Consider the following 15,003-nt stretch of genomic DNA (forward strand, 5'->3'; position numbering starts at 1 on the left):
TTATTTGGTGAGATCTAGTCCAGATCTAAGAGGGCGAATCTTCTAATGGACTGTGATCTCTATGGCGCATGATCAGATCTGTAGATCTGACTGTTTGGGTTTGTTCTGAAGCCTTCATATCATTTATATCTAAAGGGTCGCAGGTTCAGTGAAGGGAAAGTGCGCCGGGACGCAGGTACTGTAAAGGGCAAGTGCGCCGAGACGCAGCACAGTAGAGAGAGACCTGCGTGGGGACGCAGGGCGATCAAGGTTCAGGTGCGTCTCTGAAGCAGAAGGACGCGACGCGATAGTGTTTTCAGGTGCGTCTCTGTAGCGAAAGACGCGGCGCGATAGTATCTTTGGGTGCGTCCCTGAAGCAACAGAACGCAGAGCAGTCAAAGGAACAGTGCGTGGGCACGCAGCGGAGCAGAAGGATATCTGCGTGTGGACGCAGAGTAGCAGAAGGTTAACGGCGTCTGGTCGCAGGCCACAGAAAGAAAAACTGCGTCTCTGTTTTAAGATGTTCTGTTGATTGAATTTCTCTATTGATAAGGTGTTCTGGGTTAGTTCTGTTGTTGCTGATCTGATATCTGTAGTGATCTATATCTCTTATGTACTTGTTGATTATCTGATGCTTTATGAAAAGAAGTAGGGGGTTGTAGCTCCCTTCCAGGAGTAGACTGAAAAAACGAGAGAGAGAGAGAGTTGTAGCTCTCTGCAGGTTGCAGCCTGCGTACTGGTAAAGGACTGCACCAGTACAAAATCATTGTAAAAGAAGTTTCTAAATTGAAAGAAGATAGAGACATATTGCAGCAGGTGGTTTTCACCCACATTGGGTTTCCACCTTACATCTTGAGTTCTTTGGTGTGACTATCTGTTTTTCATGCTCATTATTTTATGGTACTGACATGCTAAAATAATTCAAAGATCAAATAAGGAAGATTTATTAAATTGCTAGATAATACTGATTCACCCCCCCCTCTCAGTATTATTTCCAACAATTGGTATCAGAGCAGGTCCTTCAGAGAAGCTTGATCGCTTGAAGGTAGATCGTTCATCATGAGCAACTACGAGAGAGAAGCATCAATCAGGCCACCGATTTTTGATGGGACAAACTTCAATTATTGGAAGGTAAGAGTTACTGCATATCTTCAATCTCTTGGTACAGAAGTTTGGGACATTGTAGAAACAGGCTATGTTTTTCCTTCAGCTACTCCTACAGATCCAGCTGAGAAAAAGAAGTATGAAACAAATGCAAAAGCAGTCAGTACTCTATTAGGAAGTATATCCCAAACAGAATTCATGAAGGTAATGCACTTCAAATCAGCAAAAGAGATATGGGACAAAATGGTCACGAGCTATGAAGGAGATGAACAGGTAAAACAAGCTAAACTTCAAACTCTCAGGATTCAATATGAGACTCTCAAGATGTATAATGATGAAAGTGTTGCTAATTATTTTCTTCGGGTAGATGAGATTGTTAATTGTATGAAAAATTTGGGTGAAGAAATAAAAGAGGCTATAGTAGTTCAAAAGATTCTAAGATCATTATCCCCCAAGTTTGAATCTAAAGTATCTGCAATAGAAGAAAAGGAAAATCTCCGTGTTCTCACTATGTCTCAGCTACATGGAATTCTAACTGCTTATGAAATGAGAAAGGGAGGTCCATCAGACAGAAGGGAAGCTGTTTTTAAGGCATCAGGCAAAGAAGATTACTATGAAGCAAGCCATGTTCCAGAAGAAGAGGAAGAATAATCAAATTTTGTCAGAAATCTTCAAAGGGGTTCTGGAAGGTTCAGAGGTAAGCTACCTTTCAAATGCTTTGCTTGTGGAAGAGTAGGTCATTATGCTGCAAAATGTCCTTATAAGGATAAAGGAAAGGAACCTGCTAGATGGAACAAGAAACAAAGTGCAAATAAGAAAAGCTACTACACCCATGAAGATAGTGATGGTTTATCAAACAGTGATGAAGATGAACAAGGTAATAAATATAAGTTGTTAATGGCATTTGAAGATGATGATTATGAGGATGCTGTAGATGTGAATAACCTCTATGATGAAATTACTAGACTCAAGAGATGTATAGAAGAAAAGAATGTGATCATTGATACTCTACAATTTCAAATTGATGAAAAAGAAAAACATCTTGAAAAAATAGAAGGTGAAATTGTTGGTCTCAGAAAAGAAATTGAGAAAACAAAAGCTATTAATCTTAAGTTTGTCAAAGGATCTGAAACTTTGGATGAGATTATCAATGTGCAGCGGTCTCCTCTAAACAAGACAGGTTTGGGTTACAATGGAGAAACCTCTCAAGCATCCACCTCAAAAAGTTATCTTGATGCGGCAAGAAGAAATGAGCAGAAGAACAATGAAGATAATCAGGTAAAGCAGGGACAAAATACAAACAGAAACTATCAGAGGCAATCCATCTTAAGGGTGAACAAAAGCTACAACCAGCCACAGGTAAAATCTTCTCAGTTTGGTTCAAGAATAGATGAAAATAGAAATTACAATCAGTTGGCAGGAAGATTCAATAACCGCAGAAGCTTCTTCAATGGACAATGCTTTTCTTGCCATAATTTTGGTCACAAAGCAGCTCAATGTGTTGCATATAAAACAATCATGACTAGGGAAGCTCAAAAACAAAGAAGTATGACAGGGTTGACAAAAAGGACTTATAACAACTTTTCGGTTCTTGAAAATGAAGTCGAATGTTCTATTTGCAATAATTTTGGTCATGAAGAATCTGAATGCAGGAGCAGGTTTCAGCAGAAAAAGGAGCAAGCCTCAAGCACCAAAACATGGAGAATAAAGGAACCTCAAACAGAAAGATGTGGAATAGCATTTTATGCAGAGGGACAGGAAAATCTATGGTACATTGACAGTGGATGTTCGAAGCATATGACAGGTGATAAAGAAAAACTTGAATCTTATTCTGTTCTAGAAAAAGGAAAGAAAGTCTCTTTTGGAAACGATACTCCTGCAACTATAAAAGGAAAAGGCATTGCTCAGTTAAAAGGAAAGGTCAAAGCTGGAAATGTTTTGTATGTTGATGGATTGAAGCATAATCTTCTAAGTGTCAGCCAGATGTGTGATCAAAGAACCGAGGTTATTTTCAGATCAAATGGATGTATTGTTCGTGATCTTGATACAGGTAAAACTGTACTCAAAGGCAAAAGAACTCCAAATAATCTGTACATATTTGAAGAAGGACAACAACAATGCTATCTAAGCAAGGATGAAGAGCACTGGTTATGGCATCGAAGGTTGGGACATCTAAGCTTCTCACAAATAAGGAAAGCATGCAAATATCAGGCAGTTCGCGATCTTCCAGATATCAAAATTCCTGACAACACCATATGCAGATCATGTCAGTTTGGAAAACAAACCAGGACTAACTTTCCAGAGAAAGAAGGATCAGCTAGCATGCCTCTTGAGCTAGTACATACAGATACATGTGGTCCATTCAGGAAAAGAACACCTAGAGGAGAGGAATACTTGATATTATTTATTGACGATTTCTCCAGGTTTGTCTGGTTAGGACTTATGAAGCACAAAGATGAAGCATTCGAAAAATTCAAATCCTTCAAAGCCTTGGTTGAAAATGAATCAGGTCACAAAATTAAGTGCCTCAGATCCGACAGAGGTGGGGAATTTACTTCAAATGAATTTTTCGATTTCTGTGATGAACATGGGATAAGGAGAGAATTCTCTACAGCTAGAACTCCTCAGCAAAATGGAGTTGTTGAAAGAATGAACAGAACAATCCAACAAATGGCTCGTGCTATGCTTGATGAATCAGGAACTCCCGCAACTTTCTGGGGTGAAGCTGCACATGCTGCGGTTGTTATTCTCAACAAAACAAATGTCCGGGTGAACAGCACTCAAACTCCTCATGAGCTTTGGAGTGGCAGGACCCCTTCGGTAAAGCACTTCAAAATCTTTGGGAGCAAATGCTATATCAAGAATACTGATGAGCAGCTTGGCAAACTTGAACCTAGAGCAGATGAAGGCATTCTTCTTGGCTATTCTCCACATAGCAAAGCATACAAATGCTACAATAAAAGACTTGGCAGAATTATTGACAGCATTGATGTAGTGGTTGATGAGAAGGGATATATTCCTAGGCAAGTACATCATGAAGATATAGAAGAAGATGAAGGCTACCCTCAAAGACAGAATAATGAAGAAGAAGAACCCCAAGGAGAACCTCAAGAAGAACCAGAGGAGCAGACAAGAATAGAAGAGAAAACTCCATCCAGATATGTTCAGAAGAATCATCCAGAATCTCAGATTGTGGGGCAGAAAGAAGCAGGTGTACAAACAAGAAGAACAGTTGCAGAAGCCTCAAGCTATTTGGCATTACTCTCCTCTACTGAACCACAAAATGTGAAAGAAGCATGCAAAGATGAATGTTGGGTAAAAGCAATGGATGAAGAACTTGAGCAAATCGAAAAGAACAACACTTGGGAGCTGGTTCCTAGACCAAAGGATAAGAATGTTATCGGAACAAAATGGGTCTTCAAAAATAAATTGAATGAAAATGGAGAAGTAATTAGGAACAAAGCCAGACTTGTTTGTAAAGGGTATGCGCAGCAAGAAGGAATAGACTTTGAAGAAACTTTTGCTCCTGTTGCAAGACTTGAGGCCATCCGAATGTTCCTTGCTCTCTCAAGTTTTCAAAACTTCAAAGTATTTCAAATGGACGTGAAATCAGCCTTTCTGAATGGAGACTTGGAAGAAGAAGTGTACATTGAACAGCCAGATGGGTTCATTCTTGGAAATGATCCAAATCTTGTATGCCGATTAAAAAAGGCTCTCTATGGTCTCAAACAAGCTCCAAGGGCTTGGTACTACCGGTTGGACAAATATCTTCATCAACAAGGTTTCTCAAAAGGTTCAGCAGATAGCAATCTGTATATAAAAGTTGAAAATGACAAATTGCTAATACTTGTTGTGTATGTAGATGACATTATTTTTGGCAGCAATGAAGAAGCTATGAGTCAAAGCTTTGCCTCAGTCATGCAGAAAGAATTTGAAATGTCCTTGCTAGGAGAACTGACATATTTCCTTGGTTTGCAAATCCAACAAAAGGAAGGAGGAATCTTTTTATCTCAAACCAAATATCTCAAGCAGATTTTGAAGAAATATGGTATGGAAGATGCAAAACCAGTATGTACACCCATGGTCACAGGATGTAGTCTCAGTGCAAATGATGAATCTGCAGCAGTACATCAACCAACCTACAGATCTATGATTGGAAGTTTACTATATTTGACAGGTACCCGACCGGACATCATGCATGCAGTTGGAATAGTTGGAAGATTTCAGGCAAATCCGAAGGAGACTCATTTTCAGGCAGTAAAGAGAATTTTCAAATATCTTCAAGGGACTCAAAATTATGGCTTATGGTATCCTAGAGATACAGATCTTACTCTTCATGCTTATACAGATGCAGATTGGGCCAGAAGCGTGGATGACAGGAAAAGCACAAGTGGTGGTGCGTTCTTTATGGGTTCCAGACTGGTATCTTGGTTCAGCAAGAAACAGAGTTCCATTGCCTTATCTACAGCTGAAGCAGAATATGTTGCTGCTGCATCTTGTTGCACCCAACTCCTTTGGATGATGCAGACTTTGCAGGATTTTCAAATCACTTGTACTCCACCAATCCCCATCTTATGTGATAATACAAGTGCAATCAGCATCTCAAAGAACCCTGTTATGCATTCAAAAACCAAGCACATACCAATCAAGTACCATTTTCTCCGGGAACAAGTGCTTGAACAGAAAGTCAAGTTGGAGTATGTTCCTTCCAAGGAACAAGTTGCTGATATTTTCACCAAACCATTGCCCAGGGACACATTTGAATACCTCAGGCAAAAGCTGGGGGTTGTTGATGCATCATCTTATTGTTGAACATCTTCTTATTGGTGGTACAAGGCTCAGGGGGAGCACATAATGCATTGTTGGCATTATGGAGAAGGAGATCTTGGAAATAGCTGCAATATGTCTCTATCTCTTTCATGGTGGATTTCTGGTTATTTGTTGCAGATCTGGAGGAGCATGAGCTAAGGGGGAGCATACCCTTTGCCCTTGATGTCAAAGGGGGAGAATGAAGCTGAAGCTTGTAAGATTGAGGTTGCCATCAAGTCCAAAGGGGGAGATTGTTGGCATTATGTTATCTGGTATGACTGTATGTTACAGATGTTGTACTTGATGGCAACTCCAGTGGTAAGGCTCTCAGTTTGTTGAAAAATTAAGAAGGACGCAGGCAATCGGTTCAGAAAGTGCGTCCCCGCAGGTATACCATGCAGAACCCGCGTCCAGGGACGCCGGCCAGCCGTTCAGGGGGTGCGTCTACCCAGTGCACACATTTCAAGGCAGAGAAAAGCACGTGGGGGTTTCTTGTGTGGTATCTAGCCGACGGTTTTATGTTTCTATGGTGTCGGCTCGTGGTATTGTTCCATGTTTTGGGGAGGAGCTTGCCTATATAAAGCAAAGGAGTTCATTTGGATTGAGCAATTGTCTTGGGTTGAATATCTTATTTGGTGAGATCTAGTCCAGATCTAAGAGGGCGAATCTTCTAATGGACTGTGATCTCTATGGCGCATGATCAGATCTGTAGATCTGACTGTTTGGGTTTGTTCTGAAGCCTTCATATCATTTATATCTAAAGGGTCGCAGGTTCAGTGAAGGGAAAGTGCGCCGGGACGCAGGTACTGTAAAGGGCAAGTGCGCCGAGACGCAGCACAGTAGAGAGAGACCTGCGTGGGGACGCAGGGCGATCAAGGTTCAGGTGCGTCTCTGAAGCAGAAGGACGCGGCGCGATAGTGTTTTCAGGTGCGTCTCTGTAGCGAAAGACGCGGCGCGATAGTATCTTTGGGTGCGTCCCTGAAGCAACAGAACGCAGAGCAGTCAAAGGAACAGTGCGTGGGCACGCAGCGGAGCAGAAGGATATCTGCGTGTGGACGCAGAGTAGCAGAAGGTTAACGGCGTCTGGTCGCAGGCCACAGAAAGAAAAACTGCGTCTCTGTTTTAAGATGTTATGTTGATTGAATTTCTCTATTGATAAGGTGTTCTGGGTTAGTTCTGTTGTTGCTGATCTGATATCTGTAGTGATCTATATCTCTTATGTACTTGTTGATTATCTGATGCTTTATGAAAAGAAGTAGGGGGTTGTAGCTCCCTTCCAGGAGTAGACTGAAAAAACAAGAGAGAGAGAGAGTTGTAGCTCTCTGCAGGTTGCAGCCTGCGTACTGGTAAAGGACTGCACCAGTACAAAATCATTGTAAAAGAAGTTTCTAAATTGAAAGAAGATAGAGACATATTGCAGCAGGTGGTTTTCACCCACATTGGGTTTCCACCTTACATCTTGAGTTCTTTGGTGTGACTATCTGTTTTTCATGCTCATTATTTTATGGTACTGACATGCTAAAATAATTCAAAGATCAAATAAGAAAGATTTATTAAATTGCTAGATAATACTGATTCACCCCCCCCCCTCTCAGTATTATTTCCAACATAAACTACTTCCCAAAAATACTTTTCTCATCAATATACTTGATTTGATTCAAGTAGTTGCGCCACATAGAGGTTTTTCCTTACAAGTGATACACTAATAAATATGACATACTTTTTTATGATGTTCAAGTAATCTTTCAGTGACACACCATCACAATTTCAATTCACTAGAAATAGAATATTCACTGAATCCATTTCATCATAATATCATTGACCACATATTATCATTGTACATTTGACGAGCTTAGATAACACAATGTTCTTCTCCCTTGCAACCAAAAGCCCATCACTAATGTAATGATAATATTTTTGAATGTTTGTCGTATATGCGACAAACATTTCACAGACCTATGGTTGAACTCGTGACAAAAATGATGGAGGGAGTTGATGAAGTGGGCATTACAACCTCATCAAACATGATGTCCCATGTTCGTTGAATTATGGTCGCAAATGTGATTCACATGACATTGTAATTCTAATAAACATGACATATTTTGTCCCTTTACAAAACATCATCATGTTGTTGCAAGTGCAACAATCTGGACGTCCCAATTTCATTTGAGTTTGGTTGGAAATTTGATGAACCATAAGTCTCACTTCCGATGAACAGGGAATATTTTGTGAAAAAAATCCAGAAGGAAAGCATGAGATCGAAGGAATTGATAACTCAAGTAGTTTTGCAAGAACAAATATAGATGCAAGTTACAAGGCAGTTCATTTGAGTCAAACATAACTATAATAATTATGTTAATGCATATTAACTTTATAAAGAACATAGGATTATAAAAATTTATAGGCATGCCATATGAATAAATGGAACTAAGCACCCTAGTCACTGCTTTCCTTTAAAGAAGTAACCAAGACAACTTATAAGTTGTTCCTTTAGTGACTTAAGAAATTGTCAAATAAAATAATCCTTGACATCATGTATTAACAATTTCCTGCATATAAGAAAAAAATGTCAATTCTCCAAAGCTTATTTATGACAATGTCTTAGCTAATCATTGCCCTTTTACATAAAAATAATGTGTGAGTGTTGCAAAATTTCCTTACATAATGATAAAGTTTCTTAACTAAGAGATTGTGGTCCTTTTAAAAAAAATGATGGAAACAATGGATGGGAGGCCCTTGTGGCCAATCCTGAGCCCATAGTGGATGGATGGGAGGCACCCATTGAGGATAAAAATCACTATGAGCCATAGGAACAATTGTAGAAGCTGCTTGACATGACATCTCACTCTCGATAGCTAGGCTATTTCATATGTTGTTCATAGTTTATTTCTTTGGTTTTTATTGTAATTTGATGCATATTAGGTTGGTAGTATTGATGATAAGAAGAGCACCAGTGGGGGGGGGGGGGACTTATTTTTAGGTAGCTATATGGTATCTTGTGCCAACAAGAAACAAACCTCCATTTCTATATCCATAACTGAGGAAAAATATATTGCAGCAACATCATGTTGCACTCTACTGCTTTGGATGAACTAGAATATCAACTATCTTCAAGAAAATGGTGATCAATTTATGCCCATAATGTGTTACAATATCAGTACTATCAATATCTCTAAAAACCCTTTTATACATTTAAAAAAAATCACATTCCTATCCAATACCATTTTGTTTCTGAGAACAAGTTGTTTGATAAAACTATCAGATTGGAATAAATTCCAACAAAAGATAAAATTGTAGACATATTTAACAAAAATCTACCTAGATAAAATTTTGAATATCTTAGACAAAAAATGGGCGTAATTTTTCCTCACAAGGGGGAGTGGTCCACTGATTTCAGCCAAGAGGCACGTTGGTGATAGGGGGAGTTTAAGGAAAGAGTATGCATCAACATAGGGGGAGTATATGCCCTTTTTCATTAATGTCAAAGGGAGATAATAAGTATACATCAAGATAAGAATGGTCAATAAGTAGATGGGGGAGTCTAGCCGAAGATCATCAATGAATAGAAAATGTCTGTTGGTGTTGCCATCAATGCCAAAGGGGGAGATTGTTGCACATATTTTCTCATTGATGTCAACTATAGTTTCATTGATTTCAGAGTCCATTGGCATGGGATATTTTCGAATGTGTGCTATAATTGATTTCACATTCAATAAGCATTATGAATAGCATGTTGTCAAAGTTGCAATTTGGATAACATATATTTGAATACATTTCTTCTCCTAGTTAAAATGAGAATTTTTGTTTTATAGCTGAATAACTTGATTTGAGGCCTTTCCAAAAGTATATGGCACTTCCCCTATCTCCGCAAGAAACAAGAGGAAAATGAAGTTGAATTGAAGAAGTTAAAGCAAGGTTCTAAGTGGTCAAAGTTCCATATTATAGTTGAATACAGGCCATATAGAAATGCACTAAGTCATTTGAGCATTTGGGCCCTTTACCACACATCACATTGGCTTAACAATAAAAAAAACTACTACATCTAGGTAATTGTTTTATACCCAGGCATTCGAGCCTCTATGAGTGCAACAGGGAAACACTTAAGAAAATTGTTGGAACATAGATTCCGTTGTTGTAGACAACAAGTGGACTCCAACTAACTTAGAAATATAGATGGTATCATGTAGATGGTTCCAGGTAGCAGAAGATGTTGATATGGTAGCCACATGTGATTACACGTGGAACTCATTTTCTACACTTTTAGGTGGCCAATTGCATAAGTTGCAGATGACATGTTGAAGGTGCTTGGTCATGTTGTAGTAGTAGAGAATGACACATGGTAGTGTTAGAATATGATGTGGCAAGAGAACCATATGGAAATTTCTTATTTGCTCTCAAATTTTTGACATGGAATTTGTTGAAGTCTCAAGATTCACACCAAGGACTTGTTTGGAGGAATTTTTCCTTGTATTTTAATTTTCCCAAGTAGTGACCATACCAGGCCATCTAAGCATCCGGTGATCCAAGGGTGTAGGAAGCATGTACATGAGATTGAAGCCTAGATATGGATACAATTGTAAAGGAAGAATGGTCAACGTTTCACATATGACATGGTTCCCACATAAGAGGTTATCTGAATATCTGGGCCTTATTAGAAATCAATTAACAGAGCAATGAAATACAAAAAATATTGTAGAAACACAAATATAAAAACACATAAAACAAGAGAGATGCAGATATATGTGGTTCCAAGGAGAAACAACCAATCCTTCCTTTCACAATATTTAGCAAAATGAAGAGATAGAACGTACAACAAATCTACTGTAATTTCGTCTCTGCTCTCACACAACCTCCTCTCTCTCTCTCGCTTAGAATAATAATACACAGTCGCAATACAATTCCGTCATATAAACCAAGGGTTGCCTTCTAGGGAAAAACACCCTAAATTAACATAAATTATACCATCATATCATTCGCCTAATGAATGACCCAGATTGACAATGAAATTACAATATTTTGCAAGGAAAATTTTCATCTCTTTTTAGCTTCGAGGGTGGTGTCCCTGAACCCCCACTAGGGGGAGCTCATAAAAGTCATCAGCTCCCCCTCCTAGACCCCTCGTCACGATGATTAAATGGGTGATGTTGTTTCCCCATTAGGAACAAGGATCCAATGTGTCTGAAACAAAAACCTTTGAACAATCAGGCTCCACACCCAACAATTCTCTAGGTGTGGAGCGAGTTAGCGTATTAAATTTTAATCCAAGATATGTATACAAATGAAAAGATGAACTAAAGTTGTGGTCCCTAGTATTGATCATATGGTATGGAATTAAATCCCCTGGAGTTGGAGTTAAAATAAATCCAAGTAAATGGAAATCCAAATATCCAGTAATCTGTCACATGCAAGTGGACCTAGATCCATATTTACCAGTATGTTTGTTTAACTAGGGTCATGTATTTTTGTTTTATGAAATTAAAGTTAATCCATTGATTATCCAAGGAGATGTTGGTTTAAGTCTTATATGGGTCCTTCAGACCAAATTTCTAGCTAAGGAAATAAAATGAATAATCTAGGTTTTTTGGATCATCCTCCATGGAGAGTCAACTCTGCTAAGTTTTTACTTGAAAATTTTAGTATAGATAATTCAAGCTAAAGAAGATATATGGAGTAAGTATAATAGATGTGACTAGAATTAAAGTTGGAAGTTTTCATGGAAATATCATTGGTACAGTTGTGGTGTTTCTATTGTGCGAAGAGTGAGAAGGAACAAAGAAGCCAAATGAAATTTTGCATGATCAGGATTGAAAGAAGTATGATAATGAAGTCAATGGAAGATGTGTGACCAGGGAAGAGTTTGAGGATGAGGTTTGAATAGACATAATGATACTATATGGAGAATTTAAAGATGAAAAATAGGGAGTGAGAAGCAAAATAAAGGAGAAACATAAAAGAACTATGATAAAATAGAGTTAAAGATATAAAGAAAGGATCTAATAGGAAGCTCGAGATTGGTGCTTGCATTTCTTAGTGGATTGATGTTTCCTTCTGGTTGGTGCCAGTAGAGAATTTTATATTGGTGCTTGTATTTCTTAGGGGGTCAGTGCCTCCTTCTAGTTAATGACAATAAAGCATTTGACGTTGTTGCCTACATTTCTCAGGGGATTGGTTTCTCCTTCTAGTTGGTGTTAGTAAATAAATGTAATAGTAGGTTGGTTCCTACATGATCATTCAATAATAAAATAAGTTTCACATATATATTTGGTGTACTTTTATGTTGCTAATGTAATTGGTATTATATATGTGTTGAAGTTTTTTAATTGGTTAAAATTTTCCATTATAGTAATTCAACACCCCCCTTCTCAGTATAATCATATTTCTAACATTTAATAATGTGAATGGAATTTTGAAAGCTGGTGTGGATAATAACATTAGCGATTTTATCTTTGTATTGATGATAATACTTGAAGGTTCTTCTTTACTTAAATGGACCTTGTTTCTCTAGATATAAGACAACATATTGGCCTCTCTTTTTTAAGTTTTATAATTATGAGGTTTAAAGTTGTAGTCCCAAAGGAGTGAGAAGGGTTCTTATTTAGCTAGGTGTAATTATGGATTTGTCAATTGACCATATTTCTAGCTTCTTTGAGAAGATTCCTAGATGAAGGTATTGTTTTGTATACCTTCATAGGATGGATATTTTTATAATTATTTATAATTTTGTAAGAAAGCTTTCTACCCCATAGAAACCAATTTTATACCCTTGAAGCAAGCATGAAAATAATTATCAAAGAGAATGATCATAAGTTTCATAAATTTAGGGATGACCACCTTTTAGTTTCATGGATTAGCCTTATAGATGTCAAGGATTGTGTATTAGAAGATTCAAAAATTTTGGGTTTGGAGGTCCTTAGCTTCAACCAATAGGAGTGGTGACCAAGAGCTAGCTAGAAATTGGTTTTAGGCTTAAGCAATCAGGTATTGTGCTATTAGGCCCTAGGTGTTAGGTGATCCATAAAAAAACCAATGCACAATTTCCTTGATATTGATGGAAGTTGATATGTCTATTAACTACTAGAGAAATACCTATCAATGATGGTGTATCGACCCATTGATTTATCAACTTTTAGGAGATCAAGAGTTATATTGAATTATTATATTTTTAGCTATTGAGCCTTTGGAGATTGAGATATAGGATATTTGGTTTTATTCTTGATATCCCAACGTGATTGTTGATTAAGAAGGAAATTTGTATCAACTAACTATGGGTTATCGACTTATTACCTTTCGGGTAGTTAGATATTGAATGTCAGGATTCTTTCGGTATTGAGTTTAGGAAGATAAAGTATCATGATGTTTTGAACTTTGCTATCGAGATTTTTTCTCGATAGTGACTGAACCCAATAAATCTTGCTGATGTGGCAAGTGTTGACATGGTGTGTTGATGTGGCATGCTAATGTGGATCAAAGTGCATAATGATGTTCAGGTAGAAGTTAGGTAGTAAAAGATGTGGTTCAACTATCGATGTGGCCATATGGTGACATGTGGACAAGTACTACCACATGGTAGTGGTAGAAATGTTGATGTGGCACTTTGAGGATATATTTTAAAAAGGGAATAACTTTGTGTCCATAACTCAAATTTGGAAAAAAATTATATGCTTTGAAAGCTCTCGACTAGAAAAATACAACGGTAGTCTTAGAAATGTGTTTTAATAAGATTTAAGGAAGAGAAAATTTGATAATCCCATATCCATAAATCAAGATTGGAGGTTATATTTGGATAGTTGGTATCCTTAATTAGGTATTAAGTGGTTGGGTACATTACATCATACTATAATTTATGTTATTGGTATCAATTGGTTATCATGTTATTTGGAGTTTCTAATTTAGGTTTATTCTAAATTAATGGGTGTCATTGGCATCTACTTCTGTTGTTATTTTCCTTGAAGGGAATGAATTGTTGGATAGGAACCCTACAATGGCTTATTTGTTAGCAAGTCCTATACAAAAAATGTTCTCATAAACCATTATACCACTACAATATATAGCTCTAGCACCATAGCTTTAGATTATTATGCTTTATCAACCATGGTTGAATCATTTTTTCTAGTTCACATCATAGATTTATTTCTTTCTTTGCATCATTGCTACATTGTAGTACAAAGCAAAACACGCCATGTGAAATAATAATTCACTTTTTTCTTCAATCACGTGTGTTATTGAAGCATTTTTTCATTAGGCACATTATGGGACTATGCCAAATTGAAAAAAGATAAATGGTTGTGTCATGTTTGCGTCATGCGAGCAATGTTTCTTGTATGGGTTCTTTAAGATAATTTAACATGTTTGATCTATAAAAAAGTACTAAATAAATTCTAATATGTTTGAAATATTGTTAATAACTCTTATTTTTAAAATTTATTAAAAGTATTCCCCCTATCAGGGTGCATGTAAGAGGATCATCTCACTTGGGACCCAAGCCATGAATGATTTGATGGTTATTAATGTGGGAGGGCGGTCGTGGCAGGTGTGCGACGTGTATGACATATATGAGGTGATGCGAGGAGGCATGGGAGAGAGCAAGTTGGGTGGAAAGTCGTGCTGAGAATTAAACAACCAGGTGGTGGAGGATATCGCCAGTTCTTTGCATGCAATTTGGTTGTGGTGTATTGCAGTTCTGGGAGCTGAGGATCACTGATCGAGCTCCTTTCCTACGACAAGTTTGGACGACAGGCCTCAATTGTGGAAGGGTCTCGACGCAGGCTTCATGGAAATGGTTATAGGGTATGTGTTGTCTCTTCCCTTTGACCCTTTCCAGAGACATACCACAAATGCGATAATAGTTTGTAATATTTTAGTTCCCTCCTATGAATGGGTGACTGTGAGATTTGGTATGGTCTGTTCGTTAGATGGGAATGTAGTTGAATTTGCTTTTTTAAAACCAGTTTCGGTCCTATATGGTATTTTATTGCTTTTCATGGGAATGTATGGCATCGTATAGACCTTTTGTTTTTATGTGAAGGGTATTCGTCATGGTTAACATGATTGTTTCTATATTTGGTCGAATTGGTTTACACTTAAGACCTGTCGGATGTTAGTTTTGGTTCA

The sequence above is a fragment of the Pinus tabuliformis genome, chromosome X (assembly GCF_031772625.1).
Source record: "Pinus tabuliformis cultivar Carrire ecotype Pingquan chromosome X, CPIR1, whole genome shotgun sequence".
Classification (NCBI taxonomy): Eukaryota; Viridiplantae; Streptophyta; class Pinopsida; order Pinales; family Pinaceae; genus Pinus; species Pinus tabuliformis.